Source organism: Tamandua tetradactyla, chromosome 9 (assembly GCF_023851605.1).
Source record: "Tamandua tetradactyla isolate mTamTet1 chromosome 9, mTamTet1.pri, whole genome shotgun sequence".
In the NCBI taxonomy this organism is placed as follows: Eukaryota; Metazoa; Chordata; class Mammalia; order Pilosa; family Myrmecophagidae; genus Tamandua; species Tamandua tetradactyla.
In genome coordinates this window covers 48,233,326-48,247,019 of record NC_135335.1, presented here as the reverse complement: position 1 = coordinate 48,247,019, position 13,694 = coordinate 48,233,326, and the positions used below count along the sequence as shown (strand labels likewise).

General features: G+C 55.3%; 1 long non-coding RNA gene across 4 annotated transcripts in view; it reads right to left on the bottom strand.

The window, feature by feature from the left end:
• The window catches only part of LOC143647101 (uncharacterized), a 129,963-nt gene that overhangs the window by 105,194 nt on the left and 11,075 nt on the right, over positions 1-13,694 (bottom strand). For all 4 annotated transcript variants that reach the window (XR_013157857.1, XR_013157855.1, XR_013157856.1 and 1 more), the window contains one exon: positions 12,022-12,108. This is a non-coding gene — a long non-coding RNA (uncharacterized LOC143647101). The remainder of the gene's footprint in view (positions 1-12,021; positions 12,109-13,694) is intronic.

Below are 13,694 nucleotides of genomic sequence, written 5' to 3'. Positions count from 1 at the left end.
CACAGGCTTAGGTGACCCTAAGGCACAGAGGGAGCAATTCAAACTCAAGGATGAACTGCTAAAAGATAGACAGAGTCCCGAGACAGATGAGGGAAAAAACCCAGAAACTTTCAGTTTTCTTTTTCGATAAACTGGAATCATTATTTTTACATAAAGCCAGCAGTTGGAAACACTGACTAATGTTTATAAAGGGACCTGAACTGCCTGGAAGAAAAATCCCTTAAATCTACAACTCAAAATTGACATTATAATTAAATATATAATACTATCACTTATTTATGATCAGTGTCACAGGTCAAAAGAAAAACCGATTAGTGCAGTGCGTTAATAAAACGGCTAATTAAAGAATAAAAGACAAACTAATAACTCTGTTGTTTTCTAACCCAAGATTCCTAAAACCTGAGTGAATAAACTAAGGATATTGTGCGGAGAACGCGTCTCAAGGACCGGTCCTCCAGCATCCCTGACCTGCAGCCTCCAGGATAAAAGGGTCTGGGGCAGGAGCCCAGACAGGGGAGTGGTCCCACCCATAGCACAGGGTGCCCCTGCCCCCTAGGGGAAGCTGACCCCACCCACCGTGGACAGGCTGCGGTTGAGGAGGAAGAGGTACCAGCCAGTGTGGCCAGGCTGAGGTCTGGACAGGAGGCTGGCCAACAGGCACCAATTGAAAATGAAACCCTAAAGGACGCGGGCAATTTCCCTCCATCCCTGATGCCCCTCCTCTCTGTCTCTTGGTCCTCTCCCCTGGGGCATCTCACTCCCTCCCCTACTTCCACTGAAAGCCTCCCCCAGGGCACCACCCTCCCCTATCCCTGCTGATCCCCTACCCCAGGGCACCAGCCTCCCCTGTCCCTGCTGACACCCTTCCCCAGTGTACCATCACCCCCTGTCCCTAACTGCCCCATTCCCCGGGACACCACCACCCCCTGTCCCTGCTGCTCCTCCCTTGGAACACCACCCTCTCCAGTGCCTGTTAACCTCCTCTCCCATAGCACCACATTTCCAGCCCATTCCCTGCTGCCCACTTCTCCCTAGGAAACACCCCTGATATATGGGGCCTGACTCCCGACAGGCCTGGCCTGCACTTAGTATGCATGTGTCAGCAACTGGCAACTGGTTTGAAAAGGCAGCCACCAGCTCCCCAAATCACATCCATCACAGGTACTGTCAGGAATGACCGCGAAGCAGGTGTGCGGAGGCTGGGCCTGGGGGAGATGGCGGGCCTGGCACCGCCGTCACTCCCTGTCATGTGAGCCCAGCTGAGCACCCCAGCTGCCAATTCACAGCACTCAAGGCATTAAGAACATCCATGGGAGTGCACCAGCAGGCAGCACACAGAGCCCATGTGTCCACCCATCCAGGGGTGCTGAATGCTCTCAGGCAGAGCAGGAGCATAGTGTTTAATTTGCATACATTTTAACTGCAGCCCACAGAGTGACAAATTTGACCCACATGCTGCCATCACAGCCCCGCCTGGAAAGAGTCATGCCTGTCTGTGTGCATCTGCAGTGTGAGACACATGGATTCCACAGGGAAGGGCCTCTGGTGGGCATGGGGCACCCTTCATTAGCCACAAACACACTTCCAAGGCTTCACGGGCCACCCCAGTTTTCACGGTGCTGCTGGTCTGTGAACTCCAGGACCCTGCAGGCGCCTGGGCATGGGCAGAGTACACAGGGCACGGACACAGGATGCCGTGAGGACACGAACCTTGGCTCCCCAACAGGCACGGCCCCCAGGACCGCAGATCACACAGCACACCATAGGCCCTTCATCCCCCCATGAGGACAAGCAGGGCCAGTGACCCCGCAGTAAGGTGGCAGTAAAAATCTGCTGGACAAACGATGAATAAAGGTCAGAACTCAGGAACAGCAAGTTGTGATGGTGTAACCAGACCTGGAATAGCGAAGCCCTCTGCAGGCCTCGCTGGAAAGAGGGACGCCCCTGGCTTGCATGCGCCGCCGAGCTGGCACCAACAACCTGTGGGCACTGACCTGCTCTACAAGTCAAGACTTTTCTAAAGACACTCTAGTTCTCAACAATTCTTAACCACAAAAAACAGAGGCTGAAATACAAGCTGTACTAGTCAGAAGGAACCCACAAGTGTTCATTGAGTGCTCTTAATCTAGCTAAGGGGAAGAAGGTAGCTTGGGAGGACTGACCCCACAGCGGCCGCCAGGAGGGCATCCCCAGAGGCTGCAGCCTATACCTGCCACTGGGGCGGAGGCAGCTGGGGAGAGAGATCTCAGGCTCAGATGCCATCAGAGTCCCTGGAGGGCCTACCCCATAAGTCCACAGTAACGGGTGGAGCCCGGGAATCCACAGGCCAAGCAAGCTCCCAAGGGCTGCTGGTCTGGGCAGTCAACCCCCACCACCCCATCCCACCCTGAGTACCCACCCCTGAGGAAATGCCCCAGACGACACATCCCCTGAGGACCCGCCCCAAGTACTGGGCCTGGAGGACCCACCCCCTGAGGACCCGACCCTGAGGACCCACCCAGAAGTCTCCTTGGCTCATTGTGACCCTACCCCGACCACCCCACACCCTCTCCAGAAACCACCAATCTGCTTTCCGTTCCGAGAGAGCAGTCTGCCTTTTCGAGACTATGACTTGGAGTCCAAAGGATGCACCCTTTTTCGGCCTGGCTGTTTTAATGCAGAGCACCACGCTGACATCCATTCACGCCCAGGTAGGATGGGTGCTCTTTCCTGTGTTTCGCTGAGCGTGTCCCAATGCACAGATGCACCACAGCGTTTATCCATTCGCTGCGGAGTGTGATCTGACAAGTTTGCCATATTTAGCGATTACGAATGAAGCCAAACCATGAACGGATGAAAAGCTTCCTACGCGTGGGGATGTGCATGTGGGCCTCCATGTCTCTTAGGGAAACGCCGGGGAGTCGAATGGCTGGGTCATGGGCGAGGCGTATTTTAACGTTCCAAGAGGCTGCTGGACGCTTCTCCGGGTGGGGTTCCATTGTCCATTTCCACCTGCAGCCTGCGAGACCACCAGTTCCCTTACATTTTTGCCCACACATGGCATGATCAGACCTTTTAGTTATAGCAAATGTTGGAAACTTAGTGGTGTTTAGGGGAAAATTCTGGCCTTGACTGCACTTCTCCCATGAGACAAGTGATGCCGAGAATCTCACACACACAGTTTGGCCCTCTGAATCCTGGGTGAGGGGTCTGTGGTAGGTACATTCAGGTGTCAACTTGGCCAGGTGAAGAGATGCCCAGTTCTACCGCTGTCTACATAAGCCAATGGCACGTGAACTTCATCTGTTCCTGATTACAGCTGCAGTAGGTTAGCTGGCATACCTGTTGCCACGAATGAGGTTGCATTTAATTGGCTGGTGCTTAAATGAGAGACTCAATGTAGCACAGCCCAAGCAGCTCAGCATAGCTCCTCTCACTACTTGGAGCTCAGTCCAGGCCTTTGCAGATGCAGAAAGGAATCACCCCAGGGAAAGTTGCTGGAACCCAGAGGCCTGGAGAGAAGGTCAGCAGAGATCGCCCTGTGCTTTCCTGCAAGAAAGAACCTCCACTGAAAGTTAGCTGCCTTTCCTCTGAAGAACTAACAAAATAAATACCCTTTTATTAAAAGCTAATCCATCTCTGGTGTGTTGCATTTGGCAGCTAGCAAACTAGAACACGGTCCATTCAGATTTTTAGCTTTCTTTAACTGGGTGTTTGTCTTACCCGGTTGTGGCAGTTCGTTACTCGTACAGGGTTTAGGTACAAGTCTTTTCTTTGACATGTTTGCAAATTCTTCCTCCCAGGCTGGGAATTGTTGGCTTGTTTTTGTAAATGGCTTTTCAAGAGCAAATGGGCTGCATTTTGATGAAGTCTAGCTGAGTTTCATCTTGAATTTTGTACTAGTTGGTGGCTTCTTTTGTCAAAACCATGTTTTAAGATGTAATGATGTAACGAGATGTAATGTTTTCTTGAAGTTCTACAATCTGAGCTTTTAGGCCTATGATCAACCTGGGTTCATTTTTTTAAAACATGTTTTGCACTCAGGGCTGGCTGAGGTTCCATTTCTGCCTATGGCCATGCAGCTTTTACAGCACCATTTGTTGAGAATTTTGTCCTCTCCCCAGTGAGCCTGCCCTGGTACCTCTGTCAAAAGTCCATCCATTTACAGCTTTGCTCCCAGCTCTCAGCGCTGTTCTCTGGCCACTCACCTGGCCCACACTGGCCCCATGCCGTCTCGCTCAGCCGAGCTCTGTGGCACGTCACAGGGGAGTAAGGGAGGCCTCCAGCTTTCTACTTTCACAAACTTGTTCTGAGTATTCTAGGTCCTTTGCATTTCCTTATAAATTTTACAACCACCTTGTCAGTTTCCACAAATTCTCACAAAGAAACCAGTCTGACTTTCGTTTTGCCCTGACTGTCTAGATCCACGTGGGGAGAGGCCATCCAAGGGGTGGACATGGCAGTGCAGGCGCTCACAGTCAGGAGTGTGCCACACCCACTCCCTCACTGCTCGGCAGACCCCTTGGACACCCCATCTACCTTCAGTCCATGGCAGACAGCTGGAGAGCTCTCTTGCTGCAGCTCACACCTCTGCTTGAGGGTTTCTGTAGGGGTGTGTGCCAGTTTGGAAAGATTTATGTCCTCTTGAAAAGCCATGTTCTAATCCTACAACCTTGTGGGAGCAACTGTTTCTTCTAATCCCTATTCAGTACTATAGGTTGGGAATTTGATTCAGATATGTGACACTCAATTCTGGGTATTAAATTTCATTAGATGGAGACATCTCTCCATCCATTCTACCGGGGTCTCGATTAGTTTACTGGAATCCTATAAAAGAGGAGACAGCTTGGAGAGAGCTTCTTTTGAGACTGAGGGGACAGCCGCAAAACCACGACAGAAGGATGAGAGAACCACAGACTCCACTAGACAACGACCTTTGGAGATGAAGAAGGAAAACAACTACTGGGAAGCTGCACGAAACAAGAGGCCTGGAGAGGATGTCAGCAGATGCCACCACGTTCGCCATGTGCCTTTCAAACTCCGGGGCAAACCCTGAATGTCACTGACTGTGGCAGTTAGGTTCAGCTGTCAACTTGGCCAGGTGAAGATGCCTAGCTTTGTGGCTGTGGACATGAGCCGATGGCATGTGAAACTCATCTGTTGCTGATTACATCTGCAGCCGGTGAGGAGGCGTGTCTGCTGCAATGAATGATGTTTCATTTAATTGGCTGGAAGCTTAACTGAGAGAGCTCCATGTAGCACAGCCCAAGCAGCTCAGCATTCCTCATCTCAGCACTAGCAGCTCAGCCCACGCCTTTGGAGATGCGGAAGAGAATCACCCCCGGGGAATGTTGCTGGAACCCAGAGGCCTGAAAAGAAGGCTAGCAGAGATTCCATCCCTGTGCCTTCCCCTGTAAAAAAGAACTGCGCTGAAAGTTACCTGCCTTTCCCCTGAAGGAATATAACCCTCTGTTCCATCACCTGCATCCTAGCCTCCTTCCCTCTGTCCCAGCACCTGCACCCTATGTTCCTTCCCTCTGCCCTCAGTACCTGCACTCTCCTGGTCCAGGCTACTCGGAGCTGCATGGTGCACTAGGGGCTCAGCACCAAGCTCAGGAAGCCTTAGTAACAAAAAGTGTCTCAAGAAAAAAAAGACTGGCATCCCATCATTTCGCTACAGGCTCCTGAACAACCACAAGCACCCACAACTCAGGACCACCAAGCTGCCCGGGAGGCTCCGGCACAGGAGCAGATTGACAGGGCCCACAGCTCCTTCCCAGCTGCCTGCAGCCGGGAAGCACCAGCATCTCCTTAAAATGCAAGGAGCCCGGCATAAACTTAACATGGCAGCAATTGTTTTCAACCCATTTGACAGACCCATGTCAGCTCATCTGCTAGAGGAAATAAAAAAGTCAAGCCTAAATGCGTAAAAAATTATGATGAACTTCTAAATAAAGCAGGGAAAGGACTGATTGAGTCAAAAGTCAATCAATCAGAGGGGGTGAGTGGACCAGGGACATCTCATGAGCCCTAAAGAAATGATTTGCCCAAACACTGGGATTCAACGGCACAGGACCAGATTCCAACGCTTTTAGGAAGAAATAATGAAAGATCAATTCAAAGAAAAAATAGATCAAGAACGCGGGGACTTGGCGTGCCGACACATCTATTGGTGAGAACCATTTGCTAAGGTGACCTGAAAACTTCAGGAGCATTTATTTACTTTCAGCACCTTCCCGGACAATGGAAGGAGCTGCCACCTTGCAGATTCGAGCCTGCCTTGGCTCAGCACAAACATTGCCGGGTGCCAGGGTCCCAAGGCAACTCGGTGCTCAGAGGCCCGGGGCTCCCACTTTCAGCTACGGGAACTGAGGGCCCCTGTGCAGCTAGCTGTTGGGCCCTGCCCAGAGGAAGGCCTGAAGGAGAGGCCCCTCAGACAGCCTGGTTTCAGGGTCACAACTAACCAATGTTGGCCATTCAGGGGGGTGGGGCCTTGAAGCGAAGGCCGCCCCAACACCGGTCATGACCCTGGGTTACTGGCCTGACACCCACTTCTCTTCTCACGGCACATGCCAGGTGCATAGGCCTCTCAGTCCAGGGACCCTACCGCCCAGAAGGCGGGGGGGTCCAGATGTCTGCCCGTGGGGTCACTGCCCTGTCAAGCCCTGTAGCCTCAGGGGCAGCTTCAACAATCAATGAAACATCCTGGCCGCCAGAATCTGCCCCACAGGGAGACCCTGAAGCCCGGCCACCCAGGACCTCGAGTAGGGAGAGGAGCCAGAGCTGCTCTCACCTTGGCTGTAGGAGCCTAAGCGCCAGAAGGCTCAGCCCACGGCCTTCCCCACCCATCCATCCACCCAATCCTGAGCTCCGGAATCTCTCCATCCCTCAGGGACACCTCTACCCCTGCCCCGAGCCTGAGCTCCCTTTCGCCGCTGCACTTTGGTTACGGGGTCAACAGGAGGCCCAAGGCAGAGGTGGGAGGAGAGTGACCTAGGGCCATGGAAGGGGCCTCGGCCACATGCTCCTGCAGGCTCCCTGCCGACACCCGACGCTGGCAATGGCTCCACAGCCGCTCTCTCCCCTTCTCTCGAGCTTCCTAGGTCAGACGGGCAGGAGAGCACTTACGATGCTTCCTGGGGTGATGCCATGCTGTTGCACCCAGACAAGCTGACAGGAAATCATATGAAAATAAACTTGTCATTTCTACCTCATTCAGCCACTTGGAAGCCAGGGTTCAGGGAAGTCACTGCCACGGCATCCTCCTATCAATGTTCTGGCTTCGGGGAGGAGGGATGAGTGTCCTGTGCTCCTCCGTGGACTGCAGGCTTTTGTGTCCCGGAGTGGGACAGACAATACCTTGGAAGGCCACAAACCCCGCAAAGCACTTGCTCAGCACCAGGGGCCAGGGAAGGACTTGACCGAATCATGCCCACGGAAGCACACCCGTCCTGAGGGACACAGCAGGAAAGGCCCTCCAGGGGAGGTGCAGGCTGAGCCCAGAGGCATCCTGGACCCTCAGGAGTCCAGACCCTGTCTAAGCTACACCGATGCCAGACCCCAAAACTCCAGGACAGCAGGGTGCCCATCTCTGTGGCAGGCGCGGACCCAGGTGTCAAGTCGGGTGTCTTTGGGGAACACTCCTCCGTGATGCCACGGATCCCCAGACTCAGCGAGGCCCACGGCTCCCAGGGGCATACAAGCACACAACTGTGCCCCGACGGCCGGCAGGCAGAGGTCCCACAACTAAGTGGGATCCACCCTGGCAAGCAAAAGGATGCAGATCTTGCTCCCCTATAGACGGGTCTCAACACACTCACAGTCCCATGCTGAGGCCACGTCGCCATTACTACTCACACACGGATGCAGTCATGGGGCCTGAGGTGCACAGGCCCCTGCATCGCTGCTGACACCACGGGTACTCTGTGAGTGGGGCAGGACTCACACTCATGGAGCATTGTAGCGGGCACAGGGGGTGGGCACTAAGCACCAGGTATGATGCAACGGTAGGAAGCGGGAAGCCCTGCAAGCAAGAGAGAGCAATGGTGAGAGGAGTCTGGGGAAACTGTGCATACACAGGCCCCCAGAAGGTGGGCAGGACAGAGCGGCTGTGCCAGCGAGTCTCAAGGGCCTGGGGGAGGTGGCAGCCCCTATCTTCCAGGTCCTGGGGCCCCCACAGGGTCGATATCACAACAGCAAGGAAAGTCTCCGCAGGGCAGCAGGACAGCAGAAACCAGTGCCCGGGTTTTACTGCCTGAGTCCTCGAACGCCCCACGAGGTTGGTTAGGGCCTGGTGTGTGAACAGCGTGTCCTCACTGGCCCTCCAGGGCACAAGAGATTCCTCTCCTTGGCTCTCTTCTGGAAACGAAGCTAATGTTCTATTTCCCATGGTCGGAGGATGGAACTGTAGACTGTTAAAAACTCACTGGCTATTCATAATGGAATCCACAGGAAAACGTTCTTGGGGTGCTGATTCACCAAAGTTTGCAGGAGATCCAACACATTTAACGTTGCAACACAGAAACCAAACGGTGCAGCCCCTGGCCCTGTGCCCACGCACTCAGAGGCCGCGGCTTTTCGGACGGGCTGTGGTCTTGTGTCTCCGCCAGGACCCTGTGGGACAGTCGTCCTCTTGAGCAGCCACAGCAAAGAGTCAGGAATTGGGAGGCGGGGCCACCGGGAAGAGGGAAGTCCCCGCCCAGGACACGCAGCCTGCCCTCCTCCTGCAAGTCCTCCTTGGCTCCATGAGTCTTCCAGGACACCTCCCTCCCAGGACAGGCCAGTCCCAATCTCGGTACCTGGGGAGCTCACCAGCCCGTGAACTGAGACAGCTACATCCCCAGGGCCACAATCTGGCTCCTCGACCTGACTCTCCCTTGAGCTCCGTGCAGGTGGACCACTGCCCCCCTGCTGGGGGTAACAGGCACTTGCATTTAATTCACACACGGATGTTGCAGGCCCTCCCACCCCCAGCTCTGCTTGGCCCCTGGGGACACAGCCATCAACCCAAACCCATTCGCTGAGCGCAATGCTCCAGAAGGGTGGAGGGGCTGCAAGGGGCTCCAGATCCTTTGCCCACCAGCCTCCCTGACCACAGGACACCATGGCAGAGGCCATGCAGAGGTGGGGTCATGTCCATGCACTTCCACTGAGGAAGTGTCCCAGGGACGCTTCCTGGGGTAGGAACATGTAGGTTTTTCCAAGAACCGCACAGGAGCCAGCTGTGAGGCTGCAACCAAGGACCAAGGTGAGACCAGAAATGCTCTGGGGGAGGGAGCCCAGGCTGGGAGGACGCTGAAGGCATTATTATGCCGTGGGGGTTTTCTCAGGCAAAGGAGAGCCACAAGAGACTCTGAGCTGGGGAACAGAAGGCAGGTCAGGGCTCGCTGCTGCCAGGTGGGGACCAACTGGGACAGCATGGGGGCCAAAGGCCACGTGCACTGCCATCTCGGTGACCCAACCACCCAGACTGCATGGGTGCCGGGGACTCTGCTCCAAATGCCCCTCGGCCTCGGCTGATCCCTGCAGGTCCAGCTCACACACAGACCCCGCTGACCACCACTCCTCGCCTTTACCATCATCATTCTCATGGACCGGCAGTCAAGCCCACTCGACGCACTGGCTGAAACAAAGTGAAGTGACACAGATCTCTCTCCAGTGCTCCTTGTACTAGATGAGAGCTGGATGGACTGCCTCCATGAGTTACATGGGCCTCGGCTGAACAAAAACAAGCCGCCTGGAGAAGAGGGGAGGCAGCAGCAGCAGCTAACATTTAGGTGCTGTCCACATGCAGTGCTGTCCACACCCGGTGCTCTCCTGAGCACCCAGCACTGTCCACACCCTGCACTGTGCTGAAAACCCAGCCCTGTCCTGAGCACCCAGCACTGTATATACCCCACACTGTCCTGAGCACCCGATGCTGTCCACACACCCCACGGTCCTGAGTACAGCTGTCCACACCCCGCACTGTTCTGAAAACCCAGTCCTGTCCTGAGCAGCCAGCACTGTATACACCCCGCACTCTCCTGAGCACCCAATGCTGTCCACACACCCCACGGTCCTGAGTACCCAGCACTGTTCCACACCCTGCGCTATCCTGAACACCCAATGCCCTCCAAACACCACACTGTCCTGAACACCCAGCACTTTCCTACAACTTGGCCTTGTCCATACCTAGCGCTGCCCACACCGGGCACTGTCCACACGGCGCCATCCCGGGCAGGTCCACCAAACGCACAGCCTCACCAAAGCCTACCCAAGCTGTGTTGACAAAGCACAGTCACAGCGCTGAGCTCAGGGTTTCATCCTTAGGCCTGGACTAGCGCCCCTCCGATGCCCTCCACTACATGATGAGAAGACACGAAAGGGAATGTCACAGAGAAAACCCCGAGGATGGGCCAGGCCCAGGACCCAGCCCAGAGGGGACATCAACCCCAGGAGGGCGGTGAGTGGGGGCCCTGGGCAGGCACCCACAAGCCAACAAGACTCGCCCTGTCATTACAGTGCAATGACCGGAACTCAGAGCCAGACACAGCTTTGGTGCCACCTCCTGGCAAAGTGAGGGACAACAGCATGCAGGGTCGGGCCGTGGGGGGCTCAGGTGAGGGACAGAACCCCCAGGTGTGGGCCTCAACCCCACCTGCTGCCTCCATAGGGTGAACTTCATTCTAGGAACAGGCCAGGACTCCGACCCCATTCATCTTTGTGACGGCATTTACGGACAAGACAAATACATTTCAATTTCCTCTCAATTAATGGCCTATTCTTTGAACCAGAGTCAGCTAAAAACTATTACTCCACCACCACTAATCTTATAAAAATTAAATTTCACTCCTCTGACAGGTAGAGGCCAGTGGGCTGGGATGGGGAGGGTAACCACCAGGACCAGAGCTGCCCAGCCCCCCTGGACACCCAGGAGTGCAGGATCCACTTGGTCACATCCAGCCACAGGGAGACTCAACGGGCTGGTGGGAGAGGGCTGCGCAGCACAGCAGGGAGCTAGCAGGCTGGACTGGCACAGTCACTCTGGCACGGAGCAGGCGGTGGTGCGGACTCTCAGGTGAACTCCAGATGAAGAGGTGGAACACCGCTGGGCACTGATCCTTGTGATGCACCCAGACCCCCGTGCGCCGGGCGCACTCTGCCCGAGTCCAGAGTGCTGTGAGTGTGTGCCTGAGCACCGGGAGGAGTGAGGCTGGGACTGGGGGCAAGGAAGGGTGAGGCCAGTTCCCTCCTGTCGCTGGCACAGGTGTTCCAACTGGACAACACTGTAACCCTGGCATACTCCCTGCTGCCCCAGGGTACCCAAGGTGGCACCTGTCCCTATGCTCCCTCCAATGGGCACGCCTCTCCCCACCCTGGCCTAGGCACTCGCACCCATCGCTGCATCCAACCCCAGGAGGAACCGTGCTCCTGCCAGTGTCAAGCCCTCTGCTGGACTCAAGGACAAGCCGATGATGCAGACCAGGAATCATGGGGAAGACAAATCCCACACGGGTGCTGCACACATGGCGACTGAGGGGAGCCCAGGGAGTAGAGGTGAGGAAACCACCTACTGCGAGGGGAGCTGTGGCTTCCATACAGGCGGGGTGTTGAGACAATGGTGCTCCCACCAAGCAGCCAGCTTCCAAAACCCTGCTCGAGTGACTCCACCACCAGGCTCTGCCCACTCACAAGTGGGGCACTGCAGAAGGTGCCACTGTCCTCTAAGTCCCACAGCCACTTGCCTGGACTGCTCTGTCCCTCTGGGCTTCCACCTTCCAACCCACAGGGCAGGCTCTGCCCTACAGAGCAGGCTCCACACCATATGACAGGCGCCTCCCACACAGCAGGCTCTACCCACACACCAGGCTCCTCCCACTGCTGGCTCCACCCCGGCATTTAAGGGCTGCAGAGATGTGGCTGCATCTTCACCTCCAGGGCCCTCACATTCTGTGAGGGACAGAGAGCATTCAGACCAAGGCGATGGACTTCACCAGGGAAAGCACATGCTTCCAGATCCCCACAGCCTCACGCTGGGGCCCCAGGCAGACGAGGGCTTACCGTGAGGTGCTCCAGGGACTCATAGTTTCATGCAGGTAGAAGCGAACACTGCTGAACTCCGTCATCACGTCACTGGACAGGAGCTCTCTGGAAGGGAAAAGGTGACTCTTTAATGCAAACCCACCCAGGCACCTCACCATTCTGCGGGCACAAGGGTGCTGGTTTCAACACTTTCACACCCTGAAATCCACGAGGCAGAGGAAGGGATGAGTGAAGGACGCTGACAGCCGGGACAGGAATCAGCACGCCTGAGTGTGCTCGGAAGCTGGGCGCAGAGGCCCCCAGTCACCCCACAGCCTCCCAAGATGGTGAACCCTGCCAGGGGTACAGCCAGGGCTTCACCTCTGGGACTGGGCACAGGAACCTCAGTCATCTCACAGCCCCCCGAGATGGGGGAAACTGCCAGAGGTGCAGCAAGGGAATCTCCTCACAGTGCACGTCCAGGCTCCACTGGGACACCAAAGCCCCGACAGCAGGACTCACACTCACAGTACTGGTCCCACGAGGAAGGGCAGCAAGGAAGGTGAGGGGCAAAAGGGACCCCACCCTGTCATGCCCCAAGCCGAACCCTGAGCCCCCCGTGCACATCCCCTTGGGTGCCCAGAGGAGACGGTGAGACAGAAGGGGACGGGGGATAGAGACGCCAGGGCTGCCCCATCAGCAGAGAAAGGGGCCCAGTTTCACAGCCTTGAGACCTGGCACAGTTCAGATCTAAGAATGAATACATTAGGAGAGAAAACTGAAAAGGAAAAGTGATTGTGGCAGTATTTCTATTTCTAAAAGATACTATATTCTTCACGTCTTTCTCAAACGGGCTCCTGATGGAGGTGTCTATACAGTACTGAAGAGTCTCAAAATCGACCTCCACTGTACTTTATCTTCTCAAATCACCTGTACGTGGCATGCTGGGAAATGGGGAGATACAGTGTTTCTATTCTGCATAACTCCCCTACTGCATTTCCCGCAAAGTTGAGCCCCGAGAAGACTCTCCTAACAACCTGGAGGTAATAGGGCCTCAGACCCACGACCCCTGGGGATAGCTTCACAACCCACCACTCAGCCTGACCGGCTTCTCCTCACCCAAAGTTTTTTAATAGTTTCCAGAATGTAGAAAGGTATACACAGGCAGAAGAAGGACCTCATGTTCCCAAGACCCACCTTGAATGACTCTTCCTATTAGGAGGGATCTGCTCTTTTGGTAGACGACTCAGCATCCAGGGATGCCCCTACATACACATCCGCTCAGCCCCACTCACCACCAAAAGAAACTTTGATGCAGAGTCTGCTTTCCAGTATGCACGCTGTATGCATCTGCTAGCTAGGTCAGCTAGCTGGGATGAACTACAAAGTAAACCAAACTTAACACCTTAAAAAATATGACTTGTGCTGCTCAGGAACCTGGTTCACAAGGGACCAGCAGAGACGCTAGTATCTGCTTCAAAACCGAGAGGAGGAAAGGGCAGCAGGGCGAGGGAGAATGGGGCAGCGGCCTGGAAGCGGCACCCAGGGCAGCCCTGGAATGACTGGTCCCACAGTATGGGCTGCCTCATTCAGGGTGGGGACGTCTCGTCCCTCCTGCCCATAGCGTGGCCTTCTATGTGGTGGGGTGGCTGGGTCCCGAAAGAACCAGGTGAGAGCCACAGTGCCTTTTGTCCCCAGACTGGGACCTCAGT